Raw genomic sequence first — 20,070 nt, 5'->3', positions numbered from 1 at the left:
AAATGCTAATTTCAAATAAGGAAAGATCGCGATGATCCAAGATTAAAGCGATAAGTGACAATATAGAAGATCACTCGTAACCTGCCATTGTTCTCCGTTCTTGATCTCTCGCCCCCAAATTCTCCGAATAATATTGCAGCTATGAATTTCTAACTTTATTCGTAGAATGCGTTGCCACGTAGCTGGAAGCTCGATTCGCATACAGCCACAATTTCAATATGCACCGTTGCAATGCATTCGAAATATAGTTACGCACATGCAGTACCACGCTGCAAAGGATTCGGTGAAATTGCGGTCAGAAAGTAATCAAGTTGCAGGAATTTACAGAACCATGTTAACATCCGCGTTTTTGAGCAAAAAGTATTCAAAAGAGATACTATATCAAAATTGCCGGCTACTAGCGTAACTCAATTGCAAATTCCAGACGCATACGGTATAACATTTTTGTTTGGAAGATACTACTACGCTGGACTGCAGTGGTCAAGATTCCAATATGCTCCGTATATTAAATCAGAAAATTTAAAGGGCGATTCTTGAAGCTGAAATAAGACGAAAATCAAGAATAAAAAGATTGCTTTTTCGGCTTAGTTTTTTAGTTATTGGCAATTAAAAATCGGCCAAAATACTCCTGCACGCGAGCAAACCTCCTTACACGAGCGAAAGTGGGTCAGCCTAAGCAGCGGGGTGCGCAGATATCCTGAAATCGAACGATACATGGGCAGCAGCTTAACTCGTACAAGTCGTAGAGAAGAAGATTATGACAATTTGAAGACGTAAATCATTCTGTTTTGTAAGAAAAATTGTAGATTAACATCGTATACCTGCGTATCGAAAATGGCCTCATGTAATTTTCGATTAGAGAGGATTGATATTTCCTCTAATCCTTTGCCTCCATAAATAATTAACAAATAATAGCACATATAAACAATGTTTACACTAATTTCATACACGCACCGCGATCATTCAGTCCGTGGCTCTCCACAGAATAATCAAATAGGCGTTAGGTATTCTTGAGGTGCTACTAAATGTGACCGAATCTTGTCTTGCACGAATTACATACATTTTTCAGCTAAATTACCGATCAGTGCGTGTTACAATCTTCACATACATACACGTGAAATGAAAAACGAAGAAACGTATACAACTAAGAGGACACGGAACGAAATAACGCGTCGAAGAACGTTTAATTCTTGAGAAAGTCGAATTCTTTTAATTCTGATCAAGTCTCCGACATTGATATAAACGTCAATATCGAATCGCATTACTCATGGCCGATAAACGTGACACGACAGTATGCACTTGAGTAACAAATTTAAAGCAAATGCCATACGTACGCGTGCAGGATGATGTAGGCATTTGTTACTGCGTCAGTTCACTTAATCCACCCATCAATCAGTGAATTTTATCTTGTATTAATTCTATGATATAATACCTCAATTTTGTACCTTTTTGATATAGTTACTGCAGCCCGTATTTCACTATACATATTCCGCTATAAATCTCTTAATATGCAAATTCCGTAAACTATAAAGTATAATGTTACAAAATATATCATCGAACACAAGACTATTAATATTTCACGAAAGACGATATAATCTCTAGCAATATTTCAAAAAACATGACTAGCAAGAAACATTAAACCCGCACGTGGCCAAGGATGTGCTACATCCGATATCGTCTTAAAGAACAGAGAGTTCGTGAACAGGTCTCTGAATAACGACGGTCTCTGGAAACGGTGTTTTAAGTACCAAGATAGAAGCGGATGTTCATACATACGTTACATACCTATATATATAATCGTTAAATAAATAAATTTCGTACAGGTTGACCGCGTACGTTTACAACTACCTAATAACGCGTTCGTCGATGGCATAATGAAAATTCAGCTGAGAAATAATAATAGATGATATGTACATTGAATAGTCGAAACTCTCCTTCTTTCGAGTCAAACGATCTCAAACTACCTCAAAATATTTTTTCCATTTTGTCTATTATTTATGTTATTTGTAGCTTATCGAGATATAATCCAATTAATGACACTATGAAATCTGCTGTCTGTAATTTAAGCTGTCGTGTTCAACGGAACTTGTCAACGATCATCGTTAATTCCGTAGTGCAAATGTTGTAAAGACACGCACGCTGCTACACAACCAGGAAGCAACGCGATGTAAATTTCAGGCTTGCGTAGCAATTCAATGTATCGTTAGCTACTTCCTGAATCGTGAAACAACATGGCCGTAAACCACAAGCCTTGAGAGGTAGCCCGTATGACCAACGTAATCTCTAAAATCGATCGTTAAATTAACGCAACGATAGAACGAATATATTATTAACCAGTTAGCTGCCGCGACCTGTTTCAAAAGTGTGTGCCTAAAACGTGTCGCGAAAAGTAAGCGAGTATACTCGTCAAACGCAGAGTACGTGAAAACAACATCGTCAAACGCCGTCTATTGAAGAGAAACGACGACGAGCCAGGATCATGGGAATGCCAATATTCCAGTATTGTTCACGTAGGCTTAAAATTGCACGCGAAACAATGACAAAGTTGCGAGAGCCCAAGTATCGTACGGACTCGAGAACGTGTTTTACGAATCGCAGCTACTACGGTCGTAATCAAACGGTTAATTCACATAGTTGATCATGCAAATAGAATTCTTGCTCGAACCGTAAACAGCGTGTTCCGATGCAAGCTATTAGCGGCGAAACTTCGCTTTAAATCTTTCACCAAAAACTTCGGAATAGTTAACTGTTACAACTTTTCCAGCGGTTGCTCGAGAATTTAATAACAACGCGGGTCTACGTATTTCGATCGTCAACTTGAATATTAAAGTTTCTAGATACCTGTACTATCGATGTTCGAGCGATCATAAACGTAGGATTCTATACGAGGAAAAGCGGTCGATACTTTGGAAATTGTACACGTTCGTCGTCATTGATTCGTAGATTTTGGTAAAATTAATCGGAATTCAAAGTTTCACGAACAAGCAACTAGCGAGGCCGTATGTGAGAAAGGCGGAAAACATATTTTACTGCAAGTAATTGCGCTATTTAAGGGACGAAGCTTCAAAGAAATACGAGACAGAGGGCAACGAATGTGACACGCGCACAGCGAACAGGGTAACTACACGCGCGTTTGCATAAATCTTTTTATTTACTTTCTCACGTTTCAGAACGGATTATGGCGTACACTTTCCGCGCCGTGGGGAACACATTTTTGGACGCGCGCGTACACTTGAAGCACTTCCTTGTCGTGTTTCAAAGGATCCACTTCCTCCTGTGAAACTTAAAATGCGTTTCTTCTCAAGTATTCAAAAACCCATGCATAAAGGCAGCCTTTAATTGCTCAAGCACGTTTCCACGGTTATTTAAGCTTTAACTTCGAAACAAGATTCCAAGTGTGTACTTATTATAAAATGAAAAAAAAAAGGAACAAAATTGAAAAAGAAAAAAGAAGAGAGAGAGAGAGAACAAAGGAGATTCCATCGTTGCGCGATCGATATGCCTAAGCACTTAACGTAATGGCTAACGATAAAAGATAATACCTCGAGATCGTTCCCTTTGACTCGTGAAAATCGATGGTACGTACGGCCAATCACGGGTAAAAATATATCTTACAAGCAATTAGCTTGGTCCAGCGTGAAAAGCGGCGCAAACAATTACTTTTAACGAATCGTCGGCAATTCTCGGTGGGGGCAATTACTTTTATCCAGCGGGAACAATAGCAGCGTGATCAGCGATCAGCAGCGTTAGGTGCGGGTGATTGGCGCGACAACGCGCACGATATGACGCGGAATCGCGCGCGCCTTGCCAATATAAACCGATGGTAGGCGTCACGTAGATTCGTGTGCGGTTGCACGTGCATTACGGCGGCTCGTTACCAGCCGGTGTATCTAACCCAGTTGTCAATTCGTATAGCTTGTTTCGCACTCATTCGACGTATTGCGTCGCGGTGAAACGCGGCCAGAATACAAATAAAGTTTGGAGACCCCGCGAGCGAGCAACGGCAGCCATTCCAAGTCAAACAGGAGCCCCGGCAGCTTTAATAATATTCCTCGAGGACGAACCGTATCGCTGTGTGACGCGGATAAATAAATAAAAGTTTTCTGGGCGCCCGGGGACTTTGAACGAAAGAGAGAGAGAGAGAGAGAAAAGTAGGCGAAACCAAGCGAAGTCTGCAATTTTGCGAAAATTTCGCGGACGAATCTCGCGAGCGTTTAAAGGAGCGCTCGTCGATCGGGCCATTGCTTTCAAACTTTCCGTTTCATCGACATTACGAATGAACGTTAAGGAAAATATTCCCGCTACGGCTGGATTGAATGCGGCCTATTTCAAACGTTTCCGCGCAAAATTCATCGACGAAAACGTCCTATCGCTCGCATCTCCACCACTCCATATAAAATCGTTATCGGTTCCCAACGATTTTTTCCCCTTTCTGTCGTGTTTTATTATCCTCGTCGATCACAGCGAATGGCACTTACACCATCGCGTCTCTATTCTATCGAACTTTACGCCATCGCGATTACGCAATGGGATTTATTACGTGTACGATGTTACGCTCGCATAATCTTCCGTACTAGACTGAAAAGTAGTTTCGAGCCTTTTTCTTCAGTTTAGTTAGTTAAATAATCCTATTGACGACTAGTCTAAGCTCGAAACGTGTCTAAATTAACACATCTTTGAACTCGAGCACCGCGCAGTAAGTTTACCAGGTTGAGGCCAAGTTGGTAGTCGTCGGACCACAAATTTAGTTAAGTGCTCGAACGACATCTTGCTGCAAAAAGTTCGAAAGTGAGACCAGCTAACGGACTTGATTGTTGAACTTTCTCCAGCGATGCGTCTTATTGTTTTACAACCAAACAGAAGAGTTACACGTACCTCGAATGGCAATTATCCTTTGTTCGAATAGCTGGAATTAAAGACAGAAAGACTCGGCGGCGACGCGACGCGAATCGATCGACTAAAACCGCATCAGAGCACCATTGTATATGTATGAATAATGTAAATGAAATGACTTGCGTATGAAAAAATGGAATTTAAAGTATCTCGTTTAAAAAAGGATAACGTAAAAATTGTAGATACGTCGTATTTGCTAACGACATGGGCAAACACATGATGTCAATAATATAGTCTCCAAAGTTAGGTATCTATCGGTCGAACAAAATGTTTGCGAACGTTCGTTAATGGCAATTTACTTCGATAGAAACAGGAAACACGCGATGGACAGCAAATAATCGCGAACGTTTACGAGCGTTGGAGTAATGCCGATACATTAAAGAAAATGGTCGCTTGCGTTTGTGCGCGTTCGGTAAAGACAAATGACTCTATATTGTCTTCCACATCGACGAATACCTGCAAAGGCTTACGCCCTTGTTTTCGACATATTTCAAAGCAAAGTGTTTGCAAACGTTCGCGAACATATTAATCGATTACTCGCCTGGACGTACTATAGTCCTACTATTTTCAACACTTGAAATATTAATATACGCGATAGAATGATTGAAAGCGATTTGTTTGCCAGAACTGTGTGCTTGCTTACTCGCTACCACGACAAATTTTACTAGCGACATTCTCACCGGAACTGCAAGGAAAAACTTGTCTCGGAGAACGTAAAAGCACGCAAGGCTACGAAAGTAAGAATCAAGAATCGGATAGAGGTTGGATTAGACGTTATCCCCGTGAGATATCATTTGGCCAACGTGCAAACAAAGCGCTGGCTTCTCCTTCCAAACGTCAAGGAGCAATTATTTGCGAGAACTTTGGAAAAATTGCGTGTTTGCACTTTTTTAATTAAATTTCCCGTCGGATGGACGGTCCGCGACCGCGTCGCGACCACGCGGTGGACTTGAGAACTTTCAGGAATTTAATTGAAGTCCAGGCATCCTGGCCAACGGGCCGCCCCTTTGCCGACTAGAAAGAGTATTTCCTGGCAAATTTGCGGAAAATTTGCCGCAGCTCAGCCCCCGCTAGAGAACAACCCCTGACCTAGCAATACGTTCGCTCGAAAAGTCTCCAAGTATTCAACCTGCGCGCTGACATACGATGTCAAGCACTGTACTAGCGAAAATATGTAACGAAACCAGCCCCAAACATTTCGACGCGTAATTTGAAAAACCAACGGAAGACCAGAGCTTATCGTGAAAACTTGAAATTGTTACGAGACAAAGAAACCATTCGCGGCGATCGAACCCGATTCGGGGTGAAGCGCAATATTGCGAAATGACCGATAATTTGCCTCGCCGTTTACGTCGTAACCGAATATGGTGTTTGTATAAAAAGGGGTTTAAAACGGTAGATGTACGAACACAGGGAAAGCTGACCTTAAACCGTGAAAGTGTACGAGATAAACATAATTAAAAATATACTTGACAAAACGAGAAACTGTGTTACGTTTACGAAAATTTATGCACGGAGGACAATGCTAAACTGTTTCACCTGTTGAACATTAATACGTTACGTGTCTCACTTTTTGCGGTCTCTTATTTCAATGGTAACCGTATCATGTAATTTTACGATACTTCGTTCCTTTGAATTCAACGATTTAATTTACATCTCATTAACGAATGGATTTATATCTCATAAAAAAATAATTCTCCCGTAAACTAGATTTCGGAATATAGAATTTTTATTTGTCATATTTGTAGAAGAAATGAATAATCATCGAAACTGAAGTACACGACGAGACACGCGATACACAGTTTGAAAAGATCAAAGAAAGCGAACGTCGCTTTTTCCGAGGCACGAAAGGATGAAGAATCATCGGTGCCTAGAGGTTCCTTTGCTGGTGACAAACTAGGGACGAAGCACGTGAGAACGCGAATCGTACATCGTTTGGTCGAGTGCCACTGGTAGGCATCTTCGTGAAAGGAAGCCGAAAACGCGGCAAAAGAAAAAGAAAACGAAACGACGACGCGAAGAAGCAAAACCATGCGCCTCTATAGAACGGCGACGAAAGTCAAGAGGTTAAGCGCCTTACGAGATCCAACGAATACGGGGGGCTTCGTGGGGAAAGTGCTTTTTATGTCGACGTGTCTGGCGTACGAGCCGCGCGAAAATGTGCCATTGATTTTTATCGGTGAAAAATAGGCTTTCGCGATCGGTTATGAAGAGAGAAAAGGAATGTGGTAACAGGTAAGCAGGTGCATGGTGTGGCACAGAAATTGAGGAAACGTCGGCGTGGAAAAGAGAGAAGTTTGCCTTTCTTCCTCTACTTCCGCGTCCTCCGCTCCTCTTCCTGTGTCTCGCGTCGAAGCGCCAGTAACATACAGGAAAGCGTACGAACACCGGACGAATTTTTAGCAGTTTCGATTTCCGATGAAAAATGAATTTTTAATAGGAAACTTCGTTCTTTTCAAGAGAAACATTCTGTGCACCTGCTGCTCCTCTTTCCTCCCGTGTCCGCAACTCCAGGTCACTGCGCATTATTCAGAAGTATATTTCGTATGTCCACGGTGTCCGGATCTAACGAAAATCCATTTACGAGCCAGCTAAATGTTTTTATTCGCAACGATGTTGCGGATGAAGTACGTAAATCGACGACGGTATCAATTACGAATCTATATGTGTACAAGGTACAGCTGTAGACTATATATAGCAAGATCATAAATTGAAACATAAACGATGATACCGATTGATCTAGTTGCGCTCAAGGCTGACGCATCCCGTGACTAAAGTCGCCGAGCGACTCTTTACCGCCGATCTGCGTACGAATTGAAAGACAGAAATACGTAGTCATACTCAGTTGACATGGAACGAAACCAAGCTCCGTGTCTTCCTTAAAATATCTCGACTTACGTGTTTCGGTCATCAAACGTGTAAACTTTAATGCCTGGCCGATTTTACGACCTCGCTATGTCGCTTTCAACTGCTACACGAAAGAGGGGATTTATAAATATTATAGCGATAGCGGACTGTCATTGTCAGACACGTTCTTTTACAAAAAAAATCGAGAAGCACGAATCGACTCGAGCACGCGTCTTACGCAGTGAACGTATTAAAAAAAGTACGAAACACCATTTATAGCGGTGTACGCGCGATTTAGGCAGCGAATGCGTAAAAAACGAGTCGTGCGAGAATATTCGAAGAAACGCAAACCAATTAACAAATCACGCCATCGATTCGCCGTATTCGAATTTCGTTCGTGTTTTCAACGTGACGCTTTTACTCGAAAAATCTTATTTCGGCTAACGGTGCTCGATTTGAGGGGAAAAACGACCGTGTTTCACTGGCTTGTCGCGCAGCTGGCTACATGGCCGTGTGTTGAACGCGTGGAGAAGCACGCACGCCATGGTAAAAGTTACATGGCCAAAAAGTTCGATTAAAAAACAGATATACAGATTGCGGAATCGAATTAACCGGCGTTTCCACGCGACCCGTTTCTCTCCCGTGCATTTTTTTCCATTTGCCGATCTTTGTTTTTTACAGCGGCCTCCGCTCGGCCAACGTTCAATGCGAGAAGCATGCGCGGCACAACGTGATCGGAATGTTCATTGGTAATTCAGAGTGGCCGAGCTATCGAGCCCCGAAGGCGTCGAGCCGGGATGAAGATAGCAGAAGTCGAACGGAAACTCGTCGTAGAGATCGCTTCGAGATCGACTTGGGTGAAACGAAGCAAGGTGAAGAGCATGCCCCAACAAGGAATGGAAAATAAGTGAATCGATCGGACGAAGAAAGACCAGATCCGTGGATGGATTGCGAGCAAGTATCGAGGATTAGGAAACGACGATTGCTATCCGGAAAGAGACGTTGCACGAAGATAAAGAAAATGAACTGAAAATAAGAAACGAGGAGGACGCTACGAGCTATGTTTCCCAGTGAAACGAAGAATAATAATTCGCTAATCAACTGCAAAAAAAAAAAGATTGATCCAACATTTTAAACATCGAATCTTCGGCTACGAAACGTTACAGAAGCGCGGATACGTTTCCCAGTTTAAACTTTAGATCCAAGGATTTTTACGAGCGGCTGTTCTTGCTTAAAATGCTTGATGCGGAAGCTGTAAAGGTTAACCATAAAAGCTAGGTGTATTATCGTATTTATTGCGTGCTGTGTGTATACCATTTTATAGAAACAGTACACGTATACAAGTTCTTTCCTGAAAGAGATGATCTCCCAGCTACTGTTTACAAACGTGTATCGAATTTCATAGACATCGTTTCGAGCATTCGAATGGCGTAATAATTTTCCAACGACGTTACAATAAGCGTTGTATTTTTCGAACGAAGCGAGGGAACGTCGCTGGTAATCCACTAATTATGTACGTCGTAAATCGAGTTGGTACGAGGGTGATAAAAGGGATGCGAGGAATCGAAGACAGACAAAGAAAAGAAACTAGATCCGACCGACGCGGGAACGCTTTCGCCTGTCAAAACCTGGTCGAGGCTTTGGAACCGAGGACTCGGAACGCTTGGCACTTTATATTAAAATCCTTCCTCCCGTGTCAACCCGATATCCCAAGTCCTCGTATTTCCTCTCCGTTATTCTCCAACGTACCCACCAACATTTACCGCACGGATTCTACCTTTCTATACCTACCCATAGCTGCTATGTATTTGACCGAACAAAAGTGACGTCTAACGCGCACGATCGATCAGATAGACAGCAATGAAGCGATACGCCAATCATTCCGTGATCTTACGTATTATTTTCCACTAAGATGACCCGCTTTAGCTTCCCTCGTTCGTTTATTTATCTACAATCTTAGAAAGTCTCGTGTTATTTGAATATTTCGCGTTTACATTTCCCCCTTCGTGCCTTCTTCTATTTCCGTGATTGGGGTTCATTGATTAACATTTAATCTTCCATGGGTGCACATTTTTTAGAGTTCGATAAGCATCAAAGTTTCGTGGAAAAGAAGTTTTTACCAGTTCATTTTGTTTTGTTATTTATTCTACCCTTTTAAAGGGTTTAAATGGATCTTTGATCTCGCACAAATATTGATCGTATTACACGTGTTCGCGTCGACGCGCAATTTCTCATTAAAAGCCTAACGAAGTAATGCCGTTATACGTGCAACGAACATGACAAAGTGTATCCGCTGATCCTTATTAACGTTTCCTACGTGAAAATAATCTTGCGAAATAAACGTGAAAAAAAGACGAGATTTATCGAGCGAACGTGAAAAGTCCAGGGGAGGGTATAACGCGATATCAGAAATCGCGAGAGGATCAGAGATCGAAACAGATAAACAACTCGAGGCTCGTTGTCAATGAACCTCGCTATATCCGAAAAGCTGAAATCCGAACAGCGGAGCGGTCGGTCGAGATGCTTACCGGCGCTATCCTTCGTAGAATGGAAACGGCAGGGAAATTCAAAAGAGCGTGTTTGTCGTCCACTCGGCGAACCATCCTGAAAATTGGCCTGCTGTCACTCGAAAATTTCAGTCCTGGTCAGCGTGGGACATTCGCAAAACACTGAGTGAAATTAAATCAAGTCCTATTTGTCGCTGTTTGTTCCGTTAAAAGCCACAAAACGACTATCGCTATATATAGTTTCTACAACACGCGGACATAAAGTAACAAGTACGTACACCCCCATCCATAAATCACAGGACAGTTGGCAACTTTTAATACAAGTTTTAACAATAGAATAGGTAACAAAAGCTTCGGTCGTAGCGTAAAATAGTTTTCTTGTGATACATATGGTTACTAAGGATCAAGTTGATCTTGTAATTTTAACATCCATTTGCATTTATCCTAAGTGTAGCAAGTGTTCTGTGGTTTATATTATACATACACAGTAGAGTATGTCTAATAATAATATGTCAATAATATTGATTTAATAATCGTACTTTTATGATTCTGTATGAAAACGGAATATCGTAATGAAATTATTGCAGCTAGCATCATATGTGAAACGAAGAAGGAAATGTTTTACTCTTGCGTTTTATCGTTAATCATGCCCAATAGTCAATTATCTTTCTGCGTTAAGTAATTTTACGTAATTTATAGCCTGATAAAAGTTAAAAATCATAGTCATGTTAAATATTTCATTTCAAAAAATTTGCAAGGAACGCCGATGACAGGTGCAACTTTGATAACTATCGATAGATAATACCAACAGCTTTGCATATATTGATAAATAATTACATAAATACGTGAGCGCGATACAATTGGCATAATTTTATTAAAAATGTCCTTATCTTCGACAACGATATTACATCAATGACGCGGAGCTATCGAATTGGATTATTTTCGCCGAGAAAGTGTGACGAGAAGCGCAATGTTCAGAAACTTTGAATGGTCCTTGAAAGCATCTTATGCAGCGAGTATCAGGAAATGGAACGTGAAAATGAATACTGGCTGCGTCTCCATAGTACAACTTCTTTGCCATATCTCATGCGAATGTTTTATCTCGCCAAAGAACTTCTCCGAAACTCAAGTATACGAAAATGAAATACTCCAAACTCTTTGTAACTCTTTTATTATGCGCAAAAATATATGCGAAAATACGTTGTACCTGTAGTTTATTGTATTTCAAAACGTAGTTGCGTACAACTGATAATGCTGGAACGCCAATATTCTAAACTATACGATATATTATACATAATAGCCGTGTATTCTTTCACGTAGGTATAGTACGGCGATTAATACGCGAGTAAGAATTTTCAACGATCTAAATTTCTATAACACCTATTTTTTAGCCTGATGAAAATTTCTTTAATTTCCAGGATAAGGGAGATGCAAATAAAACAAGTATAATTGGGACTGCTCGTAGAGCAATCGTATATCACGCGTATTCAGCTCTGTCTTTAACAATCGCCTAGTCTCCGGAAACAGAAGACTAGCTTGAAGTATATCCGTTGGACATATTCCAGTGCACGGTTGCAGTAGCTTTAGGGTCGAAATACCGCGACGGTTGCATGGTTGGTATTGGTATTACCGATATTAGCATTGCCAGTAACTCTTTCGAAATAGTCTTGGCACGTTCTATACTACAGCTTCTGTATGCTTCATTTCCTACACCTTGCCCGAATCACGCTTCGAAGTTTCGCATATCCGTGCTTATATTCGCGCCACTTTTAACGTCCCTTATCATTTATCTCGCTTCATAGTTTCTGATTGTATTATTCGTATATTCCCCGAAACGAATTATAACCACGAAGAATTCATCTGTACGCGTTGTTCGTGTGATTCTTTAAACTCGTAGATTTATCCTATTTATCGTAAAAACTTCATTTATCTAGCTACGTTATATTATTTATCGCTTATTATTTTTATCCATTTACGATAGTTTTATTTATTATACTCGATGAATGTTTGATTCATTTGTCTATACTTGGAAACGCAGCCGAAAAATAATATTTTGTAGCGTGCGTCTGATAAAAAGTCCGCAATCGTAGGTAGCTTCCTCGACGACCATATTCGAGTAAAAGCTTAAGCCTTTATAATTATCCGCGCTGTGTGTTTATCTATTTCTCTTTTATTCAGTATCTACGCATTTACAGGCGCACTTATGAAATGCAACTAATTAAGATCACATTAACCCGGTTTTAAAGAACTCTTTCCATTAAAGGGGCACTGACAAACCGAGGAACTAGCACCAGATAAGTAACGTATTTAATTTTTCCAAAAGTTTCTGAAAAAAAAAAGAAACGGAGAAAAATTCGGTTTCGCGACGCTTTACGTAAAATGGATTTTATTTCTCTCCAGGGACATGAATATTTCACACATTCGATCTCAATGAAAATCGTCTTGGAGGCACGTCAAAAATGCAGCTCGCGCCGGGCGCAAATGTATTTGGTCAAAACACGATAAATTTTTCTCTATCCTTTTCCCTCTTTTTTTTTTCTTCTCTTTTTTCAAAAACCTCGTTTCAACGTTTCAACGAAAAGCATGTCGTGCACCAGAAGGTTTTGCATTTTTATACATTTTACGTCGATCAAGCTGTCTTCTTTTTGAACCCGCTTCACTATGCTATATATCGATTGAAATACGCATAGATATCGTCGAAGCTTGATTTTACGCTTCATGGAGTTCCTGTTACATTAACTTTTAACGTTTTCCCCGTTCGCGTACACAAAAGATAAGCAATTAGCAATGAAAATAAAACTCTCTCGTACGAGAGAAGATCGATGCATGAAGAAAAATTCTGTTACTCGTTGTATTCATATTTCGTATGCTACTGCGTGTGCTTATACCTTGAAAAAGATCATTTTGTTGCCAACAAGATATAAGAATTCGTCGGTGATATATTTTTCGGTATATGAAAATCAAGAAGATAGTCAATAAATTTCAATTCGTCGTTATTTCGAAATAAATGACAATAAATAAAATAACGAACAAGAATCGAACTAGTAAATCATGATAAAACTTGCTCAAAAAGTTTTCCCTCGATATATGTACATATCTTGTTCGTTGTTTTATTTATTGCCATTTATTTCGAAATAACGACGAATTGAAATTTATTGACTATCTCTTTCATTTTCATATACTGAAAAATATATCACTGACGAATTCTTACATCTTGTTGGCAACAAAATGCTCTTTTATATTTTACATTATATATATATAGTAAAATTGAAAATATATATAGTGTAAAATTGAACGTGACCGTAAGTTCGTAGCAATAAATCTTCCTAAAATAATGCGTACTAAATTTTATTATCTCATTAAAGAAGGTATAAAAGAACTGTAGCAAAATATGTATCAACCAAAGTCCTTTGATGTACAGAGATTGAAGCTGGAATATTCAGTCGAGTAATACGCTATGAGTTCAAGCAACTTCGGTATAACCAAGAGTCTCTTAATATCATAAAACGGAATATCATAACTTTGTTATATCCCTTCGGTTTTCCAATTATACTTAATCTTATACTAAAACTGCTCGGTAATTAGCGTACGAAAAAGAAGATTCAGTATGAAAAAATATTAGAGGTGGTGGCTTTTATACACGTCTCTATCGGTATCAATCTCTATCATATTAAAAACAAGCATATAATCTATAAACTTACCAACTCTGGAGCGACGAGTATTCAATCCGTCGAAATCACCAATGGGTGAATGGTTCACTAATTCGTAGATGAGTTTCTCCCGTGATAATCTAATTTCTTCAACGAAACACAAACATGTTTCGTTGTAATCCAGTTACCGGCGTACAAATTCATCGAAGGCAGTCGATGTTTCGCAAACTTGTTGTTTACACTTCGTTACACGACATTACACTGATACACCAACTGATTAGCGATGTTTATTTAAATTGCATTGTCCGTGTGTATTGCTACAGCTACGCCGTGCCGCTTTGTGGAACGTTTACACAAAAACGTGGTCAAGGACGTCACTAATAGAGAATAAATACAACCAATGCGTAAATGCCACTCGAAGCTTAAATTCAGAATACGAACATAATAAATGGAAAGATCGCTATACGCGTTGCTCGATTTTATTTCCCAATTACAGCCAATCATACGCGAAATATGCTCTTATTCGAAAGGAAGACAGAATAAATTCATGAAAAAAAAAGAAGGATGGTTGACGAAAAATGGAAACGAGGTCATTTAACGCGCGAATTTAAATGAATTTTTCTTTTATTCTTCTACGTCCCGGATATAAATGCCGCGACACTGTCCGCGTTTCTACAGGCTCGAGCTCATTTCTTGCGACATTTCAAAGTGTTCTAACGCTTGGAAGCAGACCAGTTACGTGGCTCCATTTTAATCGAGATCCCTGCAGCAGTTAAAGTCGAACGAATCCAGTTGAATATCTACGAAACGGTTTGCTAAATTGCCAATCTTCCTAGTGCAAATCGGAACGAACGCGTATTAAACGATACCATTCGATACGATGTCAACCCTTTTAATTAATTTTCAAACGCGATATTCTCAAATTTAGAATCAAAGCGCGCGGTACAAAGCGTACAAACGATCATTCTTGAAACTAATTACAAATTGTGCTGCTCCATTTGACTTTACATAAGACGACGAACGAGATTCGTTGCTGTAATTGAAGGGTGCTTTATAAATCCATTCTAGAGCAGCAATGCTAATTAACTATCTTAATTATAAATTACTGGTCCACTTCGAAGAATCCTATCTCTTAATTTTTGAAATTTGAAAACACTTCCATCTGTCTATTAAGATCTAGAGAGAGATTCTACGCTTTTAATTAAGCTAAACTATGAGCTTTTATTCGAATAAAACATATTTCTATTGCAAAAAATAAAAATTTCCAACCAATGACTAAAGACTTTTCTGTTAATTGGAAATAACGAAATAGCGTGTGAAATTGAAAGCACAGTATTCTTTTCCAAGCTTAATAATAAACCGAAATAATAAATTTATCCCTAAATCGCATGTGTTTAAATTCGTTTTCCACAATGTTTATCACGATCTTCCTCGATTTTCCGACGGTACTTCCTTGTTGCAGCGTCCAATTGATCGCAAAACCCGATCTTTTGTAAATATCAAGGAGATCGGTTTACTCGAAAGCAAGATGAAGCGACGTTTTATAAAATACCTACGTGTTAGCGGTGGTCGGTTTCATTCGCGAAGAAGCAAAAGGACGATAGTCCGCGGAAGTCTAAAACATTTCATCTGTCGTCATGAATATTCATCTGTATTACATTATCATTGTTTATACGGAACACATCGCGAACAAAGAATTTCCTTGCTTGAGAATTTTAATTCCAAAGCATTTGAAATGAAACATTTATAGCTACATCGCGAAACGAAAAAAGAAAACACACGTAACACAAAACACGACGTATGATGAAACGAATGAATTTGGAAGGACAATGTTAAATTACTCGAGAAATACATGCAAATAATTATATTACGAGAGAAATTACGAGAAAGACTTCAAATGATCTCGCGTATCAATTTGGTCATTGAGGTTACGTTTGAGTGGATTTTGAGATTAATTGCAGAACGTGCGATACCGTTAAAAAAAAATGCGAAAAAATAATTCGAAATGTTAATAATGGAATTGCGATACGCGTACAAAAACTAACGAAGAAAGATTAATTAAAATGAACTTGCATATGCGGCGTTTGATACACGGTGTCTGGCTTTGTACGTCGTGCTATACGCCGAGTTGAATTACTGTGAAACCGCTCGGTCGACTTGTTACATACAATGGTATTAACTTCAATTGGATTGTTTCCAGATTCAGAATTCTTCTTTTCGAGAACGTACTTGCCGCAAAACACAGAGGGACGCGCATTCAAATCTAACACGAACAATTCATATACATGTAACTTCACACTGAACACGTGATCTTCAAAGTACTCACGTCGATCGCTCGCAACTAACCTAACCCTTCACAATGCCCAACGAAATCGCGGCATTTCCTGTATTTGAAAAAATCACATTGCGCGAGCACGTCAATATTCTCGTCCTTCGTACGCACTTATCTTACTGTTTCGTATCATCCATTCGATCGATAATACGTCGAAATTCATTCAAAATCACTATATGATATATAACTCAAAGATCCCGATCCTTGCACCTTCCTTATCGAGATACGCTGCCTAACACTATAACCTCAAACTCTGATATCGTTTCGAACACTTTTCACGTTCGAATTGTCCTCTCACCTCTGAACGATGCACTTTTCTTTAACACGATGATAATGGTTCTTGCGTCGACGATCAAGAATCGATTTTACGAGTATTATTATTTTTTCAGAGACGATCGATCGAGCCAGGGTAACACGCGACACACGTTAAAACCGAACCGCGAACACACGTATTCACGATAATCATGCGCATCGGGCGCAGAACGACGAATGAACGAAAGCGCCGCAACCGAAACTTCGCGAGCCCCACCGCCCTTTCAGCGCTTGCGAGTTACCCGCGAATCCGGACGATCGCTGCCGGACGTCGCCGAACGCGCACGAAGATCGATGGGCGGATAGACGGGGTTCACGGTGTCGCCACAACATAATTAATCGGTGGAAATATAATTCTCGATCGTGGCTTTACGCCACTACTTCTGTTTTATTAATTGTACTTGCTGCGGACGTGCTTACAAAAGAATCCCACGATGCGACGTTGATCCCCTGATTACTTTCCTACCATTTCCCAATGGCGTTAATAAAACTTTTTTCTTAAGTCTTTTATACTATGCACTCTTTTCTCTTTTTGAATAACGAGCGGGATACGTCACGTTTGAACATTTTTTCACAGTATCGACAAAAACTGCTTCTACGTTCTATCGAAAGAAAGACAAAATCTCATAATCGATGAATACTTTCACACGGCCTCGGTCGAATGCAATTTGTTGTTAAGTTTATCGACTGCTAGCGAAATTCGTAATGAATAAAAATACAAATACCAAATGCAGCTAAACGAATCGTTCCATCTAACTACTTCTATTTCTACTTGAACATTACCGCAGATATTCCGCGCTTCTTTGCGAATTTTGATCCTATCGTGTAAACTGTGAGAAATTTATTCTACAAAGTCTCAGAAGGTGACAGAAATCCGTGAATCAATAAAACAGAACAATGAGTCCACCGTTTACCTGTCCACTAGAGTTTGTGGGTGTCGAAAGCTCGAATTCTCAACGCAGAGAAGTCCGGTAACCAATTTACGGGCGCGCTAGCCAATGGCTAGCGAACGGTATTTTTTGCTGGGCGAAAAAGAAAAAAGAAGGGAGGGGGGAACTTGAAAGAGACGAAAGGCAGAGGCAAAAAAGGTGGTTTCCTACCTCCGAATCAAGTACCGAATCTGGCCGTGCAGACAAACGATTTCACCGTGCGTAAAATTCATTGTCGCTCGCTGTGCCAATGACCGTCCAGCTTAACCATCATCGATGCCGATGCTGAAGTTCAATGAAACGGCAGCCGTATCTGTCCGAACTTTGTCGTAAATTTTAACCTAATAGTACGCTTGCGCGCGTAAATGAAAGCCGAAACGCTGATGCGATCCCCGCCAGTTGAAAATGTAAAAAGCGAACCTGATAACAGAGGGAATATGGAGGCCAATGCGAATTACTCGTTCTTCTTGCACTTTCAAAGTACTTTTCATAACGAGTATCATTCTATTTTTATCGAAATGGACGGAGGAAGAGTGCTATAGATACGAAATTTATGAATTTTCGATAACCAAAAATAATTAATATGAAAATCGTAGTAGTGCACTTCAGCATTGAAACTCGTGAAGTACCAGTACGACAAAGTGGCAGAATATTGTGAGAAATGACAATGTTCCTTTAATACGGAACATTCCAACATATTTGTATGCACTTAATAACGCAACAACGCGTGTGTGCAATTAAGTATATACGGAAGTAGGTGTTGACATTATAAGAATAGAATAAATTGATCCGTATATTCATACGCGTACATATACGTTCGCATGTGTACATGAGTAACAATGTTTCCGCAAACAATGTATAATTACATACGTTGACAATTTAAATATATATATATACTATACGTGAGTAATTGATATAACGTGACATACGCTTTGTGCAAATCTTTGACTAGTATTATCGTAACGTCACACAATAGCAATAAATCATGAATAATTTATAGATTATTCACTTTCATTCTTGTGTCATCTTTCGTGGCTCAGTTTATTTCAATTAATCTCTTCAACAGATAAAAACGATCGGATGTACGAGCAAACACGTGCATAATGACGGAAAGGAGAAAAGATGAAGAAATGGAAGAAAGGGGCAACGTGAAAAACGCGTTGAACTTTGACAGAGGTTTCAATTGGCAGTAGATGTATTCTTCAGCGGTTGGATGATTAAATACTAGCTCACCGTACTGGCTTTGATCCCTCCAATCAACGCACTGTACCACGTTCGTGTAAGGTGCGCGACCTTTGTACACTTCAAAGTCCTTTGCTTGTGGACGCTCATAGAACGGACCGAAACGGACTCCGAATGTTTAATGTCTAGACACCTGTCCATTCGACCCAAACTGTATGGCTATTTTTCTATCTACGACCTCGTTGTTGCTTTGAAGTCTGCCATTTATTCGATAACGAGCAACACGGTTATTTACGATAATCAAACGCACCTTGCGGTATCCGCGGTTTGGTCGTACAAATCTACGCCATTCACCCTATTTAGACATCATGTACTACCTCAATATGCTCAAAGTTCGAATTCGATGCGATATCCCGATACGACCGAACCGATTCAACATACTCGTCGATAATATAACGTCTGTTTGGGATGAAACCAAGAACCTTTGTGATTTGATGATTCTTCGAGAATTGGACATTTCATCAAAAATATCGTATGCTGTATAATAGACGATATTTTAAAATTATTTGACAAAGTTAAATGAAATTAGTGCAACGATACGTATGTAGGAAATATAAGAAAAGATAATAGTCGATGAAATATATTTTATGCAACTTTATCTTCCCTTCTCCTGACCTGGTGTATCGTGAGGATCAGAAGATCCCTCTGTGCCAGCATCACCTACGGTAAATATTTGACGAGTAACTGTGCTATCATGGCAATACTGGTCCTGATGAGGGCTGCTCAACTCCGCCTTCGATGTTTCATCTTAACGCCGTGAAACGTTGCTGTGTCACTTTGCAAAATCAAAGTTCGTCGAGTATTATTTGCATCGAAAAAAACCATACTCTGGAAGTTTATACGATAATCGAAGGTAATTTAATGTTATACTACATGATATGCTACATTCAGTTTATTTTGACGAGTGCAATGGAAGAATTAAAATCATACGAAAGAACCTTCGAACAAATTATTCGCGTTAAAAATGATTTGGTTTTAACAAGTATTGGAACGATGTTTGCGATTTTATGTTGCGAAAACTAACTACATATTGCTAAAACTGACCTAGTTAAAGTTTCATACCTTAATTAAAACGTACAACTAGGTATTGTTATAAAACCAGTATGAAAATATTGTGCATATATCGGGATTCCATACTTACTTTCTGTAAACCGTATATATTGCATTTAAAGACTATAGTAGTTAACAGAACAAATAATGACGTAAAATATAGTATACGGGGAAGAATTAATTAAAGTTAATTAAAAGTGACAAATTTTATCACGGTAGCGAAACAAATTTCATTTGCATAAATGCTGTAACATCTTTGCATGCAAGTGTCCACATGCATATAGATCTATAATACATAAATACGTTTG

General features: G+C 39.5%; 1 protein-coding gene across 6 annotated transcripts in view; it reads right to left on the bottom strand.

Moving 5' to 3' along the window:
- The window catches only part of LOC139998440 (TWiK family of potassium channels protein 7), a 363,454-nt gene that overhangs the window by 273,832 nt on the left and 69,552 nt on the right, over positions 1 to 20,070 (bottom strand). For 3 of the 6 annotated variants that reach the window (XR_011803262.1, XM_072022969.1, XM_072022973.1), the window contains exon 1: positions 13,949 to 15,061. The exons of the other annotated variants lie outside the window; for them this stretch is intronic. The gene's annotated coding sequence lies outside the window, so the exon portion shown is untranslated. Of the gene's footprint in view, positions 1 to 13,948; positions 15,062 to 20,070 lie in introns of those variants that run through there. 6 annotated transcript variants of the gene reach the window in all.

The sequence above is a fragment of the Bombus fervidus genome, chromosome 3 (assembly GCF_041682495.2).
Source record: "Bombus fervidus isolate BK054 chromosome 3, iyBomFerv1, whole genome shotgun sequence".
NCBI classification, from domain to species: domain Eukaryota; kingdom Metazoa; phylum Arthropoda; class Insecta; order Hymenoptera; family Apidae; genus Bombus; species Bombus fervidus.
Note: the sequence above shows the minus strand (reverse complement) of the source record. Positions and strands in the feature narration are given on the sequence as shown.